General features: G+C 44.0%; 1 protein-coding gene across 17 annotated transcripts in view; it reads left to right on the forward strand.

Annotated features, from left to right (window-relative positions):
* The first annotated feature begins 3,958 nt into the window (after positions 1-3,958).
* Positions 3,959-19,280, forward strand: part of NCALD (neurocalcin delta) — a 377,474-nt gene continuing 362,152 nt past the window's right edge. For 6 of the 17 annotated variants that reach the window (XM_072734140.1, XM_072734141.1, XM_072734143.1 and 3 more), the window contains exon 1: positions 3,964-4,029. The gene's annotated coding sequence lies outside the window, so the exon portion shown is untranslated. Of the gene's footprint in view, positions 4,030-19,280 lie in introns of all 17 variants that reach the window. The other 11 variants (XM_072734137.1, XM_072734142.1, XM_072734144.1 and 8 more) reach the window with 4 other exon arrangements.

Here is a 19,280-nt window from a genome sequence, read left to right on the forward strand (position 1 = left end):
ATGATCATACCTGATTGGAGATGAAGAGAGAGACATTTAAAAAAAAATAACCTCATTTTTATAGAGCTTGTACACCGAAGATGGAAAAACAGAAATCTGAGGAGAAATTTTTAAATCCTACTTAAGATGACAGGCTCAAATTATCTCAAGGAGAGTCCACACATTCTGAGACTCCATAACCAAGAGGAAAGCTGTGGGGAAAATCCAAAAAAGACTGGCATTTAGGTGTCTATGAGGAATATAGCTTTGATCTAAGGCACAGTGCCTTTAGTAAGAACTCAGTGGGCAGATATCCCTCCTTCTTCAAGGATCTAGAAAATTAAGACTGAGTAAAGTGAGTACACAGAGTATTTACATTGCCTTGTAAGACAGTTTTGTATGTGTCTCTCCCACTAGACTTTGAGGTTGGTGAGAGCACATATTAAGCTTTAATTTCTGTATATTGGGGCCTAAAATTGTGCCTGGCATATAGAAAACACAGAATAAATATTTGTCATTAAATAATGGAGCTTGTCTCATGGAATTTAAGAGCCAGAAGGCAGTATAGTTATCTTCTAGACTGTACATCTTCAAATTTATGTGGACATCAGATTGCCTGAGGAGTGGGTATGGTGGGTGCTTTTAAAAAATACAGAATCTAAAATACATAGGGGATATACCCTTTACTCCCTCCAAGGGAAACGACTCAAAGTATCTTTCTAATCACACTAAATACTTTTCCTTAATATTGGGAAAAGGCAAGGGTATCTTCTCCTGACACTTCCATCTGACATAGAACTGGAGGTTCCAGAGAGTGCAGTAAGACAAGAAAAATAAACAAAAGGTATTTAAGTTGGACAAGAAGAAATGAAACTTGCTATTCACTAATGCCATGACTGTCTTCATAGAAAACCCCAAGGAATCCACAAAAATTTCCTAGAACTAGTGAGTTAGTTCATCAAGGTTACAGGTGATAAGGTTAATATACAAAAATAAATTATATTTCTATGTACAAACCATCAATAATTGGGAAATGAAATTTACATTTGCAATAGCACCTAGTTAAAAAAAATACATAGTTATAAGACTAACAAAAATGTGTAGGATCTTTATGCTTAAAACTACAAAACACTGACAAAAGAAATAAAAGATGACTTAAATAGAGATATTCATTATGTTTGTGGATTATAAGACTGAACATTGTTACAATGCTAATCCTGCCCATATTGGTCCATAGATTCAATGGCACCATAAAGTATCAGTAGATATTTTGTAGATATTGACAAGATGATTCTGAAGTGTATGTGGAAAGGAAAAGGAACTAGAACAGTTGAGATAATTTTGTTAAAGAAGAACAAAATTAGAAGACTTGCCCCACTTGATTTCAAGACTCATGAGAAACCTACAGTAATCAAGACAACGTGGTACTGGCAAAAGGATAGACACATAGATCATTGTAACAGAATAGTTACAATGGGATCCCTCAAAGGAGTTTAATAGGTGACATATAAGCACATAAAAAATGCTCAACAGGGGATGCCTGGGTGGCTCAGCAGTTGAGCACCTGCCTTTGGCTCAGGGCATGATCCCACTAAAATAGAAACAGTTCAAATGTCCATCAACTGATAGATGGATGCACAAAATATGATACTATATCCATACCATCGGATATCATCATTTGTTCCTAAAAAGGAATGAAGTACTGGTGAACCATGAAAACATTATGGTAAATGAAAGAATCCAGTCACAAAAGGCTAATCTATAAAGGTAGAAAGTAGATTAGTAGTTAGTTGCCAGGGGCTGGGGCTTGGGAGAAAGAAGAGAATGTGTGCTAATAGGTAGAGCATTTCTTTTTGGGGTGATTAAAATCAGTTCTAAAATTGATTGTGGTGATAATTGTACAAATGGTGATTATACTAAAAAATATTAAATTGTATATTTTAAATGGGTGAAGTGTACACTATATGAATGGTATCTCAAAGGAGCTTTTTTAAAAGCAGAGATCAGGGAGGCCTGTGTGGCTCAGTGGTGGTTGAGCGTCTGCCTTTGGCTCAGGGTGTGGTCCCGGGGTCCTGAGATGGAGTCCCACACCAGGTTCCCTGTGGGAAGCCTGCTCCTCCCTCTGCCTGTGTCTCTGCCTCTCTCTGTGTCTCTCATGAATAAATAAATAAAATATTTTTTTATAAAGCAGAGATCATTAAAGCAAAATTTAAAAATAAAGGGGTTTTTTAAATCACTATCTCAGAGACACCCTTGTTTCCAAGTACTTCCACCTTCCCACTATTGCCTTCAACCAACTAGGGTTCTTCCTGTAGTCTGTAAGCAACAAGACCATAACAGCTGGTAAACTGATGATCTTGGGGCCCCTCATGACCTACAAACTCTGCTTTCTTGGCCTACAGAGCATTTAAAAGATTTTAAAACTTAGCTACCAACATTTTAAAATTAGAAGAGTTCACATTAAATGTGAATTTCTGGCTTCTCTGGGAAAAAACAAAATGAAAAAAATCCAATTTGATGACCACACTAGCTCTGCTTTTCCCATGTGGAAAGACAAGACAGCCCTCTTTAGGCACCGTGCCCTCCCTAGTGTGTCCCTGTACACCTAGTCTAAATTATTTGTCACTTCTTTTTAATACTTTAGGGACATCCTGAGTTTGCAATGCCTGCTCAGACTTTTCCTTGCATCAAAACTTTCTTATTTTGCACCTCATTTCCTCAGGCCCTGTTTGATGATTGGCTAATCCTGGGGTTTCCAACCTTGGCCGCACATCAGAGTCTCCTGGGGCCAAAGGCAAAAAAATCCCTAAGTAAGGGTACACCCCGAGCAGTTAAATCAGAATCCCTTGGGTGGGGGTAGGGCTGGGGCACAGGCCAAACAATAAAAAACAAAACAGAAACCCAACTTTCTAGGTGATTCCAATTTATATCTAGGGAGGCAAGCCACCGGGTTAATCTGCTATTTCAATTCAAGACAAAGTCTTAGTAGCCAGTAATGGTTTAACGGCCTCTCAACTTGTTTTTCAAGCAGTGCCTGAATGAGTAAATGATGTGGAAATAAAAGAATGGTTTGGTTAGGTGAACCTTTTACTTGATTTTCCAATCAGAGTGGGTGTTTGTTGCGACCTAAACGTAACTCATTTCTGTAACAGTCATATTAAAAGATTTTGTAATCATTTTAACAAGCACCAACAAGTCATGATGCCTTTACAGCTTTAGTGGTGCCTTTCTGTTCTTTTTAATATCAAGACTTTTAATCAGTGAATTTGAATTGCTATTGAGACCTGTGGGTTCTGGCAACGTCACCAGGGTTGACAAGTACAAGAAGTTAACAGTGGCTTTTTGAGAGGTCACGCGTGGCCAACACAGGGAGACAGGAAGCCATCGATAAAGATCGGTTGAATGAATTGACAAGACATTTGCTTTTCATCACCCGCAGCTGAGATGGAAGCTTTGGAGAAATTTCGCAGTGGGCAACGGGAGTCAGGTGCGGTGTGTGGGAGAGGCCCCCTGACCCCCAGAGGTCTTCCTCCCGAGTTTTTGCTAAGCCGTCCCCAGACATTCACAGAGAACATTCTGGTTAGGCAAGAGCAGCCCCCTCCCACCCTGTGGGCCTGTCCTTCCAGGGATCCCTTGGACTTCGCTGCCTCAGAGACCCCAGACTCCCCCTAATCAAAGCCTGGAAGAAGTTGCTGTAGGTTGAGCCTCGTCTCCCACGACCCGAGCAGGAGACAGACGGGCCCCTTGGGAAGTACGAGCGCAGCCGAGCTGCGGGCCGGGCCACGCTAGGACTGGGGGCGGGGGGCGCCCGGGGGGAGCGCGCGTCCGCACCGACCGCCGCACCCGCACCCGCCCCCCCCAGCCCCCCCCCCCCCCCCCCGCCGTCCCCCGGCCCGGAGAGGGGTCGGCGGCCGGGACGGGCCGGGACGGAGGCCGCGCGCCCGGCCGGGGAGGTGCTGTCCAGGGGGAGGCGGGCGGAGGGAAGGCGCGGCCGCCGCCGCCGCTGCCGCCTCGCCGGCGGCGACACAGACGCGGGGAGCGGCCGAGGCGGTGAGTCGCAGCGCCGTCCCTCCGGTTCTCCAAGGCCGGGGCCCGTCGGAGCGGCGGCCCGGGCGCGCGTGCGGGGCGGGCGGGGCGGGGCGGGCGGCGCTGCCGGGGGATCCGCGCGCCCCGGGCCGGCGGGCGCAGGGGTGGGCGCGAGGAGCGCGCGGTCCTGGGGACCCGGTGCTCGCAGCCGTCCCCGGCGCGGCTCCCCGGGTCGGGTCCCTTGCCCTGCCCTCGGGGCCTCTGAGCGAAGAGAAGACCAAGCCAAAGCCCCCGGGGACGGGTGGAGGAAAGGGAGGAGCAAGTTCGCGGACGGCGCCCGGGGACCGCGGGAGCGACCTCAGCGCGGGGGTCCCCCGCCTGCGGAGCCGGCCCGGAGAGGCTGCGGGAGGGGGCTTGGGGAGGCGCCCGAGGCGGTGGTCGAGCCCCGGGGAGGAAGTGGCTGCGCTTGGGACCGGGACCTGCAAGATTTGCGCCTCTCGCCGCCGGGGACTCAGAAGGGGTGTGCTGGGGAGATGATGTGTTTGAGTGTTTTTCAGCGCATACCGGTTTATTTTTAGCTCCCAGAGAAGCAGGATGTGCAAAGTGGGTTGTATCAGCCCGGGAGGGGCAGGAGGTCGCCCTGTCCGCAGGAAACACACAAGTTTCTTGCTGCAGATGCTTTGCTTTGACTTTCAAGCCAGGAGAAAGAAAGCGGCTCGGCTCGGCTCTCGGGCGCTCGGGCGCTCGGGCGCTCGGGCGCTCTCCCCACCGGGGCCACTTCTCCCTGCGGGCCTGTCTGAAGCTGCAGGCCCGGCCGGTCGAGGTCCTTCTTTGGTTGAGTGCTGGCCCCAAACGAGGGTTCGGGTCCTGTGCGTAGGGCAGCTAGAGGAACACAGAAGTAGGGCTGCCGAGGTCTCGCTCGCCGAGAAGGAGACCACACAAGCTTGCTTAAAGTTTTCCGAGCTTTGTCTGATTTGAAAACAACGGACTTCAGCACGCAGCTGTCTTACCAAGAGCAGGATTCTATGTCCAGGCTTCTCAGACCTAACTGGCCATGCTGGTGAGGTTTTTCACGCTGTCTGGGAGATGCCTGTGTTTTAGGGTCAAATGCAGGATGCAGGGACTGCAGAAGAAAAGGGGGTGGTATGATGGTGAGAGTGTGGGTGTATGGGAGGGAGACTACTGGGAGCTAAGTATGGATCTAGGGAGGGGCTTCCTTCAGAGAAGGAGGCTCAGGAAGCTGAAATCCAAATGTTCAGGTGCCCAAACCAGACCCCTGGAAATTACTTCAGAGTCTCCCCCATTTCCAGCAGTCAGCATCAGTCCTGAAGATCCACTGACTCCCTGTAAGTGTGCTAGGTGACAGGGCGGTGGGGAGCATGGGCTGTGCAGCCAAACTGCTGGATGTGAATTCTGGCTGGGACACAAGAAGCTCCTCAGCCCTTTCCTGATCTGTGGCATGAGATTGATAAGACGTAGCAAACCTGCCTCAGGTGTGTTGTGAAGATAAAACGAATCAATACAGAGAGCACTTCACACAATGCCTTGTGCTTGTGTGCTGCAGAAATGTGAGCTCTTATTGTTGTTATATGTCCCCTTCTCTCTGTTTCTCCTGTCACTGATGTAGTTCATGTCCTTAGCACTTGCCTGAATTGTTCCAATTGCCTTCACACTGGGTTCCTTGCTCTGAATCCAGACACTCTAGCTCCAGTCCATTCTCCAAACTGCAACTAGAATGCTCATCAGGAAAACAAAAATCTACGCCAGTCATGCTGCTTCATTTCCTTTAAAGGTTTTCCGTGGCTTTCAGGATAGAGTTCAGACTCCAGGGAATTTCATGACCTCACCCTCCTCGTTTCCTCCCCAGCCTCATCTCCCAGGCCTCTCCCTGTGTAGCTTCGGCTCCTCCCACCCTTCCTCATCTGGGTAACTCCTGGGAATCTTTCCCTACTCATCTGTAACAACACTGCCCACCAGCAGACCTCTTGGCAGCCCCCCTTCCCTGTCCCAGCTAATTGAGCTGCGCTTGCTTCCTGCTGCCATGTTACCCTGTGCATCCCCTCCCAGTGCCCTACACCATCCTCTACACATGGATCTACCTCACCTGCAAGTGCCTTGAAAGATGGAGTGTGTCAGGAAATGTTTGTTGAATTAATAAATGAATATCAGTCAAGCAAAGTTCAGTCCTTTTCACTAAAGCCAGAAACAAACATGGAGAATAATAGGAAGACCAAACCAATCCTTAGTATAATACTGCACAATAAAAAAAAAAAAAAAACAAAAAAAACAAAAAAAAACAAAAAAAAAACAACCAAAAAACTTTGGGAGATATTAAGGAATCAGCAGTTGGTCAAAAGAGTGTGGTGTGCTACCTTGGAACCCAGTTCAGATATATATTTTTTAAACTATAAAGGGACAGACTAATAATGGGGAAATGTAGGGATTTGAACTCTTCCCTTCCTTCTATCATAAAAAGGGCTTCTCACACTAGGCTGTGAGCGGTGGGGGTCCAGCTCTTTGAAAAGGTTGTGCCATGAATTTGGTTCTGGAGGCAGAGAAGAACATTACCACATGCATAGGCTTTATGACTCTTCCTTGGATTGTGGCTTCCCTGGGAGTGTGGACTTCAGCTTGTCCTGGGAGAGATAGGAAGAGAGCAGGAACTATGCTGCCATCAAAGCTCCTCTGTTAAATTTTAAGCAATTCAGTATGTTGTGTGGGTGCATTTCTGACTGAGGCAGTATTTCCAACATTCCATTACTGGGATCTCAGGGACCTTGCAAAGGGAGCTAAGATGGAGCCCAGTTCTCTGAGACTGCCTCAGAGTCTCAAGGCTCCAGAGCAGGGTATTTTGGATAGCTGAGGAATCAAAAATACTTTTTACATTTTTAAAGGTTTATAAACAAAACAAATCAAAATACAAAGAAGAATATGTAATGGAGACCATGACTAAAACACTTACTCCTTAGTTCTTTATAGGAAAACTTTGCCAACTGCTGTTCTGGAGCTGAGACCATTGGTTTTATTTTTCATGTCATCTTGGTTTGACTGGTAGTGGCTGCCTGGAGAGCTGGATTGAGTAGGAATCCAAGGCTGGATCTGGACTCAGCAGGAAAGAGTTCTGTGGTCAATTAGTGATGTCTGTCAGGGTGTGGGATTAGGAAGTGGTAGCTTACAATTTTTGTCCTTACCATCCTTCTATCTTTATCACCATGAGAGAGAGTATCACTGAAGGATAATGAAGGCAGAAATCAGGGACAGAACACACGAGTTCAAAGTCAATCTTAGAAGAAGACAAGAAATTTCTACCACTACCTTAAACTATCACCACCGTTAACATTAGTAGCTTCTTTTTATCCTTCCTATATGTACTATGTATGTACATAGGGATTCCATTAAATTTTGTAATAATATTTTCAGGAGATATGTATTATAATTAGGATTCAATTCTGTTGCAAGTGTCAAACAAACTTAAGTAAAAAAAGGAAAAAAGGAACATTTTGGCTTTTTAACTCCTCGGTCCAGAGGAAGATACTTCAGGTATGGCTTGATCCAGGGCTTAAGCATCATTACCAGGGCCTGATTTCTCTCTCTATTTACTGGTTTACTTTCTTGAAGTTGGCACCATTTTTAGGTTCCATTTCCTTGTGGGTTTAAATCCAGCCGAAAAAGGAGAGACTCTATCCCAGAATCACTTGCAATGACTGGCTGTGGCTTTATTGGCTTTGATTGGGTCCACCACCTCTTCCTTTGGCTCCAGTGCCACAAGTTAGTAGAGGTTGGGCTTGATCACAAGTTTTATCCCTGAGGCTAAGAAGCAGGGAGCAGGGTAGTTCTCTAGGAGAATATTGTTAGAGAACGTTGTTGTACTGTCACCAGGAGATGGGCCAATGGATGTTGGATTACAAAGTAACAGATGTCCACCATCGTACTGCTAGCATTCCCCTTCATAGATGAGGAAAACAGGTTCAGGGACACTCAATAACTTGTCCAAGGGCACATGGCTAATAAACAGTGGAGTTCTAATTTTAAACCCACAATTTATATGCTTAGTAGAATTATTTGTGAACAGAACATTTTTTTTTTTTAATTTTTAATTTTATTTATTTATGATAGTCATACAGAGAGAAAGAGAGAGGCAGAGACACAGGCAGAGGGAGAAGCAGGCTCCATGCGCCGGGAGCCTGATGTGGGATTCGATCCCGGGTCTCCAGGATCGCGCCCTGGGCCAAAGGCAGGCGCCAAACCGCTGCGCCACCCAGGGATCCCCAGAACATTTTTTTTAAGTAGGCTCCACCCCCGACATGGGACTTGAACTCTTGACCCTGAGATTAAGAGTCTCATGCTCTGCCTGCTGAGCCAGCCAGGTACCCCATGAACAGAACAATTTAAAGTGAGCACAGTAAAAGCTCTAATCTCTTATATCTGAAAATATGGCTAATTAACTTCAAGAAATGCTATGTATTGGCTGGCTAGAAGATAGGAAAAAGAAGAGAAAGACTTCTTTGGCTGGATTTTTACTTAGAATGTCAAGCAATATTTTTTTTAGCAGTTTCCACATATTCAACACTGTGTTAAGTTCTAGTGATACAAGATGAATAAGATCTAGTCCCCTACCTTTAAGAAACTTATATTCCACTGTGAAAGTGCAAGGCATACTTAGGGGACAGGTTGCCTGGAATGAGAACTGTGCGGTGGGGGAAGGTGGAGGAGCAGAGCCCCTTTGATGGGGACAGTGACCTTTCAGTTTGTTTACTGTCATACCCCACTGCAGTGCTGTGTGTGATAGGCAAGCAAATGACAATAAAAAATGTCATTTTTTTATTGTGGTTAAATATAAATAACACATTTACCTTGTGAACCATTTTTAAGTGTAAAGTTCTGTGGCATTAAGTACATTTGTGTTACTGTGCCACTGTCACCGCCATCCATCCCCAGAACTTTACATCTTTCCTTTAAAAAAAAAAAAAGATTTTATTTATTTATTCGGGAGAGACAGAGAGAGAGAGAGGGGCAGAGACACAGGCAGAAGCAGGTTCCGTGCAGGGAACCTGACATAGGACTCGATCCCAGGTCTCCAGGATCACATCCCAGGCTGCAGACGCTGCTAAACCGCTGTGCCACCAGGGCTGCCCCTTTTTCATCTTTCCAAACTGAAACTCTATACCCAGTACAAAAAAACTCTCCTTCTCCAAATCCAGCCCCTGGCAACCACCTTTCATTGTACTTTGTGTCTGTCCGAATTTGACTACTCTAGGTACCTTATGTTACATGGAATCGTACAATATTTGTCACTTTGTGACCGGCTTATTTCATTTAACATTATGTCTTCAAGTTTACCCATGGTGTAGCATGGGTCCGAATTTCCTTTCTTTTTAAAGCTGAGTAATACTGCATTGTAGGTATACACTACATTTTGTTTATCCGTTCATTTACCAACAGGTACTTGCGGTGCTTCCACCTTTTGGCTATTGTGAATAATGCCATTGTGACCATCGATGATGGTATCTGTTTGAGATCTGCTATCAATTCTTTTGGGTATATGCCCAGAAGTGGGATTGCTGGATCACATGGTAATTTTGTTTAATTTTTCAAGGAACTGCCATGCTGTTTTCTACAGCAGTTACCATGTTACAAGCCCACCAGCAATACACATGGGTTCCCATTCCTCCACGTCCTTGCCAACACTAGCTATTTTCAGGTGTTTTTTTTTTTTTTTTAAATATAATAGCCATTCTAGGGAGTGTGAAATGTTTAATATAGTCTTCAAAGTAGGTTGGGATCAAATTGTGAGGGACAGTAGTAAGTAGAGTCTGAATTTCATTTGGAGGAGCTGTTGAGTATTTGTTGCCTTGTGACACTGGCATGATCACTTCCCTACATTAGAGAGAGAGTGAAGAGAGGAAGGGCAGTAGGGAAGTTAGGGGGTGATTTTAATTATTCAGATGAAAGAGATCCTAATAGTTGTCTCCACATGTATACAACTGAGGATATTATATTTATTGCCCCACAAAAAAGTATTGGACTTGGGGAGGAAAAGTAAATGTGTCACCAAGCTAACTCATGACCAGGGATGGCACAGATAAGTTGACCGCTATTGGTAACAATGACAGTAATGATTGCAAATGCCTTGATGCACACTTTCTGTGAACACGGCAGTGTTCTAAACATTAATTTGATTCTGATAAGTCCTTCAGAGGGTTTATCAGCCAGCGTTCATAGGGAGGCAGATGACACACTCACAGGGCATAACTGGAGAAAGTTTAGTGAGGGGACTCTTTACAAAGATGTGGGCAGAGTTAAGGGAAGCCGCCAAGAGTGGCCCGCAAGGCATGTAAGCCTTCACTATCCCAGCCCCAAAAGAGTGATGTGAGAGCAGTATGTGGAATTGGTCTTTAGTAGAGGAACACAGTTAATGCCAAACTTTGGCCTGTCATGGTGGCATCCAGGTGAGTGAGTCCCCAACTACTTTTTTCTCCCGTCTCTGAGTTCTGCTGGTGCCACCTGATTGACCAACCTAATCAGAAGCCAGAGGGTAAGAAAACCTGTTGGATGTAAGGACTAGTCTTACCTGGAAATCAGCCTACTAGGGCTGAGAGTGGAGTGGAGAAGGGAGGAATCTGGATCTGGAGAGGAAAGCAGAGAGGATCCAGCAGGCGGAGTGAGTACTATGGTGAGCCTTATTTCACAGGTGAGGGAACTAAAACATTAAGAGGTTGAATGACCTACCCAAGGTCACTAATAAGTTGTGGGGCTGAGATTTGAACCCAGGAACATTTTCACCATACATCCAGTCTGATCTGGTATGTTAGATTTTTTTTTCCAAACCTGTGTGTTTTCATTCTTTGGGAATAATCTGATTTGTACAAATTTCGCTTGTCTATCAAAATGTAGAGTAAATGACTGCTCAGAATTTCTTCCTCTTCCCCCCTCCCCTAAATAACAACATGTATTTCATATGTATGTTTCATAGCTGAATGATTATATTTAGATTAAAAATATCTTTTTATATAATTGGTGGGGGGTGACAATATGTCCTTGAAATACATGTGAGAAAGTTATGTTTGTTTTGTTTTGTTCTTAGCTGAGAGCTCCAAAGGAGTTGATAGTGTAACTTGGCTGCTTAAACATTAATGAGACCTAGGGCTGTGTTAGAAGGAGAGTGTCCAGTACAAGGGAGATGGTATTTCCCTCTGTGCTATCTTGGCAGGAGGAAGTTCAGCAAGCAGTGTCTAGTGTGGGGGAGCCCACCTCCCCCAAGGCATGACTCAAGGCCTCTCTAGCCAGAAAAAGCTCTGTGGGAGCCCAATTATTGTGGTCTACACATATATGAAGCATTGCATCAGAGAAAAAAAAAATCTATTCTAGGGTCAGAAGTAGGCTGCCGGTGCAGCATGAGCTGCATTGGAAAGCCTCATATTTTCCGTGCTTGGAGGTTGTGAAGCTGAAGCCACGGGTGGGAGATGTGGTCAAGGGCTTATGTTAGTTTCCTGTGGCCTGTATAACAACTTACCACAAACTGGGTGGCTTAAAATAACAGAAATATGTTTTCTCACCGTTCTGGAGGGCAGAAGTCCAAAATCAAGATAGCAGCACAGCCAGGCCCCCAGAAGCTTTGTGGGGAGAATTCTTTGCTTGTCCATCCCAGTGGCAGGCGGCCGTCAGCATTCCTGGGCTCAAGGCTACATCACACTCATCTCTGCCTTCATGGTCACGTGGCCTCCTTCTCTCCTCTGTGTGTCTCTAATAAAGGACATTTGTTGTTAGATTTAGGGTTCACCTGGATAATCCAGGGTTATTTTATTTTGAGATCCTTAACTTAATTACCTCCTTTTTCCAAATAAGATCACATTCACCTGTTCCCAGAGTTTGGAAGTGGGCATGTTTTTGGGGGGCCACCATTCATCCTGCTGCAAGGCTCATGAGTGTACACTGCGACCCTTGATCCTCTGATTCTGTCATGGTGGTTGACCACCTGGATTCTAGGTTCCTTGACACAGCAGAGGTTTTATAAACACTTCTGATTTGATCTATTGAAATTTTATTCTAACTTTAAACAGCAAAACAAACAAAATACTTAAAATCTACCATCTCTTATTTCTGACGTGGAGGGGTGAGTGAAAGAGGCTCTCAAATACCACTTGGTCCCTGCCTTGAATGGAAGCTTTCTGTGCTTTGGTTTACCCAGTGGCCTGGGAGGAGATGAATGGGGGGAAAAAAAAAGACATTGTCCCTATCCTGGCTTCTCACCTGGACTTTCCCAGATACTTTCACAAAGTAATTACTCAGAGAAAGGCTAAGGATGTGGGGGTCTTTCAGGAAAGGGCAACAGAAGCAATATAGGCTCCAGTTTCTAGGCTTTTTGAAAAGCATCAGCTTGGAAATACAGTTTGTAACTGATGCTGGCCCATCAATGAGCCTTCTATGAATGTGTTTTCAGTACGTTGTCCTGAACTGGGGCCTATGTTCACTGGGCACACAAGGCAAGGTCAAGGGTAGCACTGGCAATTACCTGGCTAACTCGAAGACCATATCCCATCACATGGGGGTACATCAACAGAGTCCACCCAGGGGACAAATTATTCTGCTTGGTTGTCTGCGTTGATCACATTCACATTCTCTTATGAGGCCAAATCCAGGGGGCAGCTTATTTTGGTTTCTCAGCCACTTTTCAGTTTGACTTCAAAAGAAAAAGAGGAAAGAAAAAAAGGTAAAATGCCCTCTCACTTTATTATGCTATATATTCTGCTGTATCATTGTTACTCTGGTTAATATTAACTTTGGGTCTGTTTGCTTTGAATAATACACTTGGAATCTTACAAAACTTAAGAGAATTTCGTCTCAGCAGCTGAGGAAAATGTTTTGCCTTGCCCAAGACCAGCTACTTAATTTGCGAGGCCCAGTACAAATTGAAAAAATGTAGGCCCTTGTTTAAAAATTATCAAGAGTTTCGGGGCACCTGAGTGGCTCAGGCGATTGGGTGTCTGCCTTCAGCTCGGGTCATGATCCCAGGGTCCTGGAATCGAGTCAGTCTCCCTGCTCAGTGGGAATTTGCTTCTCTCTTTCCCTCTGCCCCTCCCCCTGCTCATGGTCTCTCTCAAAAAAGTAAAACCTTAAAAAAAAAATTATCTAGAATCTTAAAATGGTGTCAGCAGAGCATTAGACCAACCGTGTGGGCTCTTCCAAGCATGGGGCCCCGTGTAACTACAAAGGGCACTTGCCTTTGAACTGCCCTGGCCTTACACACATGCTGAGGATGACACCTTGCTAATGTAGCACCTTCCACACCCCTGCAAAGAGTGACTGGGTCAGTTTACTCTGCCTTAGTGGGAGCACACTCTTCTGCAGGGGTGAGGACACAGCAAGCAGGCTGGACATCTCTTGTGGGCTCTTCCACTGTTGGACCCTGGCTCACGGGTGCCAACGTGTCCCGGTGGACGCCCCAGAGACTCAGACCCCAGACAGGCAGATGCAACTAGCAAGAGGGTTTATTGAACGTTTGCGCAAACGGGCTCTCCGCCTCCGAGGAGGAAGAGAGCCCCGATTAGCAATTACAGGCATCTTTTAAAGGCAAAAAAACCGCTTAAGGACAAAAGAATCGCGGGAGTCACATAGCATTCAGGTTATTGATTTCTCAGAAGGTCAACATGAACCTATTCAGGGACATTTCAATCAGGGCGTGGGGGGAAATGGTTTTCTTATCCCGGACAAACAGAATGCTTTTTGTTGCTAAAATTCCAGGAAGGCACCTGGATGGGCTGCCTCCGGATTAGGGCTGGTCCTACTCACAGGCGGGGGGGAGGTGGGGTGGGGTGGTTTCTTCACCACCTTCTCTTTCCTCCCTCAGCCACCTGCTCTGTGTCCTGAGAGGCATCAAGGGCCATCTTTGTCTTTGATTTCTGGTATAATTTGGCCAGTGGTGGGTCCAGCCCACTAGTTGGCAGGGTGGGAGGAGAGTCGGGGAGGCCGTTTATTTCCATGTTCCCTCCTGCTGGGTTGCATGCCTCAGTTGGCTTCATGTGTGTGCTGAAGGCTGCAGCTCATGCCAGGCATCTTCTCCATCCAGCCACTTTCTTTGGAATTCCTTTACATCCCCACCTCACACACTGAGGCTGAGGGATGGTAACAGCTTCCTGCTGTTGTCAGTCTTGGCTGCTTTTCTAAACCCTTCATTATTCTTTTCTCAGTAGCCTCTCCAATAGGATTCGTTGGTGGGATTAAAAAGCACCTACTTCCTACCTGCACCCTGTCTGATTCAGCATCCCTATGCCAGGATGGGACCACACTTTGTGCTGCTACAGAGCAGAAAGAGAAGCTGATAGCTCTCCTGACTGCTGTGCCAGCTCAGGGTCAGGCTGGGCCAACGGGAAGCAGCATGTGCACATCTGCAGGGGCAGGGAGCATACACTTGGGGATCAGGCATTTCATTCTCTGCTAACACTTGGGGCAAGTCATAGAAAATGAGCATAATGACAGTTCACTTCTAGGGTTGTTTTGAGCCTGGTGTGAGAGCAAATGTGCATCATGCCTAGCACAGTGCCTGGTATACAGTAAGTGCTCAAGAAGCATTGTTACCTTGACCACAGTTTCTATGGAGTATCTCACTCAAGGGGATCCACTGTCCACTTTGTCTCTCATCTGAACTGCGCCACTTACAGCCTGGATTACATGAATGATTATCAATTATTCACTGCTTCACTGTTGTTTTGGGTATTATTTCTGTCTTCTTAGCTAGATTGTAATGTTCTAGAAGTCAGGGACTTTATCTTACAAAATTTTTTTGAACTAATCTAAGTTTTCAACCTAGTTGCTAGCACACTGTTAATTGGTTAAGAAATATGTCTTGGTTAAATATAAGGCAACCATATTATTTATTGTTCATACTGGATACTTTTGAAAATGAAAGTGGAGTACTTTTTAAAGATTTTATTTATTTATTTTAAAGATTTATTTATTATTTATTTATTTAAAGACACACAGAGGCAGAGACACAGGTAGAGGGAGGAGCAGGCTCCTGTGGGGAACCTGATGCAGGACTCAATCCCAGGACCTTGGGATCATATCCTGAGCCTAAGGCAGAGGCTCAACCACTGAGTCATTCCAAGAGGAATACTTTTTAATAATTACATCAAAACAAGAGGTGTGAACACAGACTATCTTAGGCAAATGGGGACATAGAGTCATTCTAGTTAAGTGGAGCTTAAGATAGCTTTCCAGGGATCCCTGGGTGGCTCAGCGGTTTAGTGCCTGTCTTTGGCCCAGAGTGCGATTCTGGAGTCCTGGGATCGAGTCCTGTGTCAGGCTTCCTGTGTGGAGTCTGCTTCTCCCTCTGCCTCTCTCTCTGTGTCTATCATGAATAAATAAATAAACAATCTTTAAAAAAAAAGATAGCTTTCCAAATGTCGTTTTAGAATTTGCTAGCCTACCTTCACTTGTATTAGTCTGCCTTTGGTTGATGAGACAAAAACATGCTATTTAAAAAAATATAGGAAAAATATGTTTAACATTCCTAGTAAAATTTTGGCCTGATTTGAGGCAATGGGTTAGGGCTTCTTATATAGAGACCTACCTTTATATCTTCTTATTCTACTTTCTACTGGATACCAACTTATGCAACTCTCTTCTGCACTTACCTTTTTTCTTTTACCATATATAGTCTAGTTATTGTCCTTCTTGGAATAGTGATCACTTATGTTCAAAGATGGCAAAAATAGATTTATATACATATATTTTTCTGAACATCTTTGTCTTTGTATTTCTGGTTGCCTAGGTGACATTTCCAAGAGAATGCGCGCTAATCTGCTATTATTATAGCAGAGATAAGATGGAAACTATTTTTAGGCCCTTTTATACCTCTCCTTTTCTCCACCAGACCATTTAATTGGTTTATTTCTTCTGTTTGCATTATTGAAAGGCCACCTATAACTTCCTTCCTCTGGTTCTGATTTGGGGACTGTAACTTTCTGAAAAATGATGCAGTAATTCAATACTTCATCATTCAGAATTACTGTATCTGTATGGATTGTCTATTCATTTGGGTAGTTGATATCAGTTGTTGTTTTTACAGATTGTCCAAGCCAGGCTTAGGCAGGAGATATTTTTGGTGTAAGTAAAAAAGAATGTGGATGCAACCTGTAGTTCTGTAGCAGAAAGAGCATATCCACTCTGGAACTGGATTGGCTTGGCTTCGTTCAGTCTTAATGCTGTTACTTACTAGCTGCACAACCTCCTGGAACTTATACCTTTAGTTTATAACTGGGGCAACGATGTTACTGCTTCATGGGGTTGCTGTAAGGGTTGAGAGGGTTAAGTGGCTAACACACATGCGAGCGTGAGGTGCAACATCTCAGGTACAGAAGTTATGCTGCCGGTGTGGCTGTTCTTTCGTGACAAAGGTACAAATGCACCACCACTCAGAAAATAATGTCACACAAGACACTACAAATACTTGAATTTACTAAGGAGATAAATTAGAGGGATCGTTATTTTCTTCACTAAAATTTTTTTACTAACATCTTTTACTAAAATGTTCTTTTATAAATCAGTGTTAATATTTGGAATATTTTCTTTCATTATTTTTTTTAAGATTTTACTTTTTTAAGTAATTTCCACACCCAACCTGGGGCCCCAACTCACAACCCTGAGATCAAGATCAAGAGTTGTATACTCTATGGATTTAGCCAGCCAGGCTCTCATTCTTTCATTATTTTTATGTAAGGATATGTATGATGCATATCTCTAAAGTATCATGCAATAAGACATTTTGAATGTTTACCTGACCATTTAATGTACCTGAAGGGGAAATATTTAGCGTAACTCAGTATTAGGGATAGGGCCTGAAATACTGCAATCGGGATTTGAGATTATTAATTTGGATTGCATGGCAAGTGTGAGGGGAGAGATGGACTTTAATCTGTTGTCATTTAAAATTGTTTAATATGGAGGTGTGGTCCTGGCTGGGGTTCCTTTAGTTCTCACTCTTTTTCATTGTTATTCTATTCAGATTTATCATTTGATAAGTGAGGTAGATTGCTGCATCATTGTCCAGGAGTTTGTTTTATTGCCCTTGAGGAGAAAGAGGGAGGAAGAAGCATCCAGGCAAACAGACGTACAGACAGGCACACGCAGGCACATTTCTTTAGACATGTGATCTAAAATTTCTATTAGAATATTTACAGGAAGAGCTCTTTGATGGGGTTTTTTACTGTGGTTTATTGGAAGGGGAGGATTGGGATGCGGTGGGAAGGCTGTGATGTTGAGTTCCCATCACCTCACCCTTTGGAAGACATGACAGCCACTTCCAAGCCAGGCCAAAGGACAAACAGTGAGAATCAGAAGTCAGTCCTGGCCTCTGAAGTTTCTTGAGAGAGTAACAGGAATTCTGTGCCTTAGATTTTTTCAAATGTAGTCATTTATTTATATATTTATTTCAAATATATCATTTATTTTTTTAACTTTTATTTTTTTAAAGATTTTATTTATTTATTCATGAGAGACACACAGAGAGAGGCAGAGACACAGGCAGAGGGAGAAGCAGACTCCCTGCAAGAAGCCCAATGTGGGATTTGATCCCTGGACCCCAGGATCATGCCCTGAGCTGAAGACAGACACTTAACCGCTAAGCCACCCAGGTGTCCCTCAAATATAACATTTAAAGAATATGTTCCCCAGACCTTGGCCACTATTCCCTCCATACCTTCATTTCTATCCTTATTAAAGGAAAGCATTATCATGAAATAAGATCTGCATGCTATAGATTAGAAAGAAAAAAAAGTTACCATAATTCAAATATTCAAAGGCAAACAGGGTTAGTATTTGGAACATTTCTTTTCATTATTTTTATAAAGAAATATTTTTCTTAGTTACACAGTCACACTTGTATGTAATTTTAAAAGTAGGTTTTCATTTAACCATATACCCTGGGCTATGATACTGTGATATAATAAGAAATATATAGTTTGGGTCTCTGTCCCTAGTTCCTGGTACAGACCTCCTTAAAAACCCAGGGAATTTCTGAGTGATGGGAGTAGGATGAGTGTCCTTTATTGTTCATTAATAAACTGCTTCCAGCCACATCTGCCTTTATGCTAAAGGGGTAACTCTAGGAAGAGAGGGGCTGGTGGCCGAAGGAACCAACCATGTAATCAGAGGGTTGGAACTTTCAGGCCCCTATTCTACCCCCAGGAAGGGAAGAGAAGCTGGAGATGGACTTCAATCACCAGTGGCCAATGATTTAATCACTTGAGTCTACATAATTTTAGAGCCTCCATAAAATACCATATGGTTTCACTCATATGCAGAATTTAAGAAAGAAAACAGAGGAGCAAAGGGATGAAAAAAAGAGAGACAGAGGCAAACCAAGAAACAGACTCTTAACTATAGAGAACAAACTGATGGTTCCCAGAGGGGAGGTGGGTAAGGGGAATGGGGAAATAAGAGGTGGGGGCTAAGGAGGGCACTCGTTGTGATAACCACCAGGTATTGTATGGAAGTATTGAATCCCTATATTGTGCACCTGAAACTAATATTATACTGTATGTTGACTAACTGGAATTTGAATAAAAAGTTAGAAAAAAAGCCTAAACAGTGGGGTTCAGAGAGCTTCCAAGGTGCTGAGCACATCAGAGTGCTGGTAAAGTGGTTTACCAGAGAGAACGTGGAAGCTCCCCACCTCTTCCCCCATACCTTGTCCTATGCATCTTTTCCATGTGGCTGTTTTTGAACCATATCCTTTCATAATAAACCAACAATCTAGCAAGTAAACTGTGTTCCTGAGTTCTGTGAGCTGTTCTGGTGAGTTTTGGATCCAAGGAGTATATCATGGAAACCCCTGATTTACAGCCAATTGGTCAGAAGTCCAAGTATCTGTGATTTGCAACTGGCATTTGAATTGGGCGGCAGTCTTATGGGACTGAGCCCTCAGTCTGTGGGGCCACCACCTACCTCTGGGTTGTCAGCATCAAAATTGAATTATAGGACACAGTTGGTATCTGGAGAATTGGAGGATTGGTTGGTATGGAGAAAACCCTCACATGTTTGTGTCAGAAGTAAAACACTGAGAGTAAAAGAAATGCAAGTTTTTACTTCTATGAGAATTTTATATTTTGTGCTATATATTCTTTGTAGACAATGCTTAGTTGGGTATATAATATCTCATCAAATGGATATACCTCAGTTTACTTAGACATTCCATTATTGGTCATTTGGTCAAAATTTTAAATAATAGTTTTGTACAAAATCTTTTTCTGTATATGAGATTATAGCCTATGATATAT

The sequence above is a fragment of the Vulpes vulpes genome, chromosome 13, assembly GCF_048418805.1.
Source record: "Vulpes vulpes isolate BD-2025 chromosome 13, VulVul3, whole genome shotgun sequence".
Taxonomy (NCBI): domain Eukaryota; kingdom Metazoa; phylum Chordata; class Mammalia; order Carnivora; family Canidae; genus Vulpes; species Vulpes vulpes.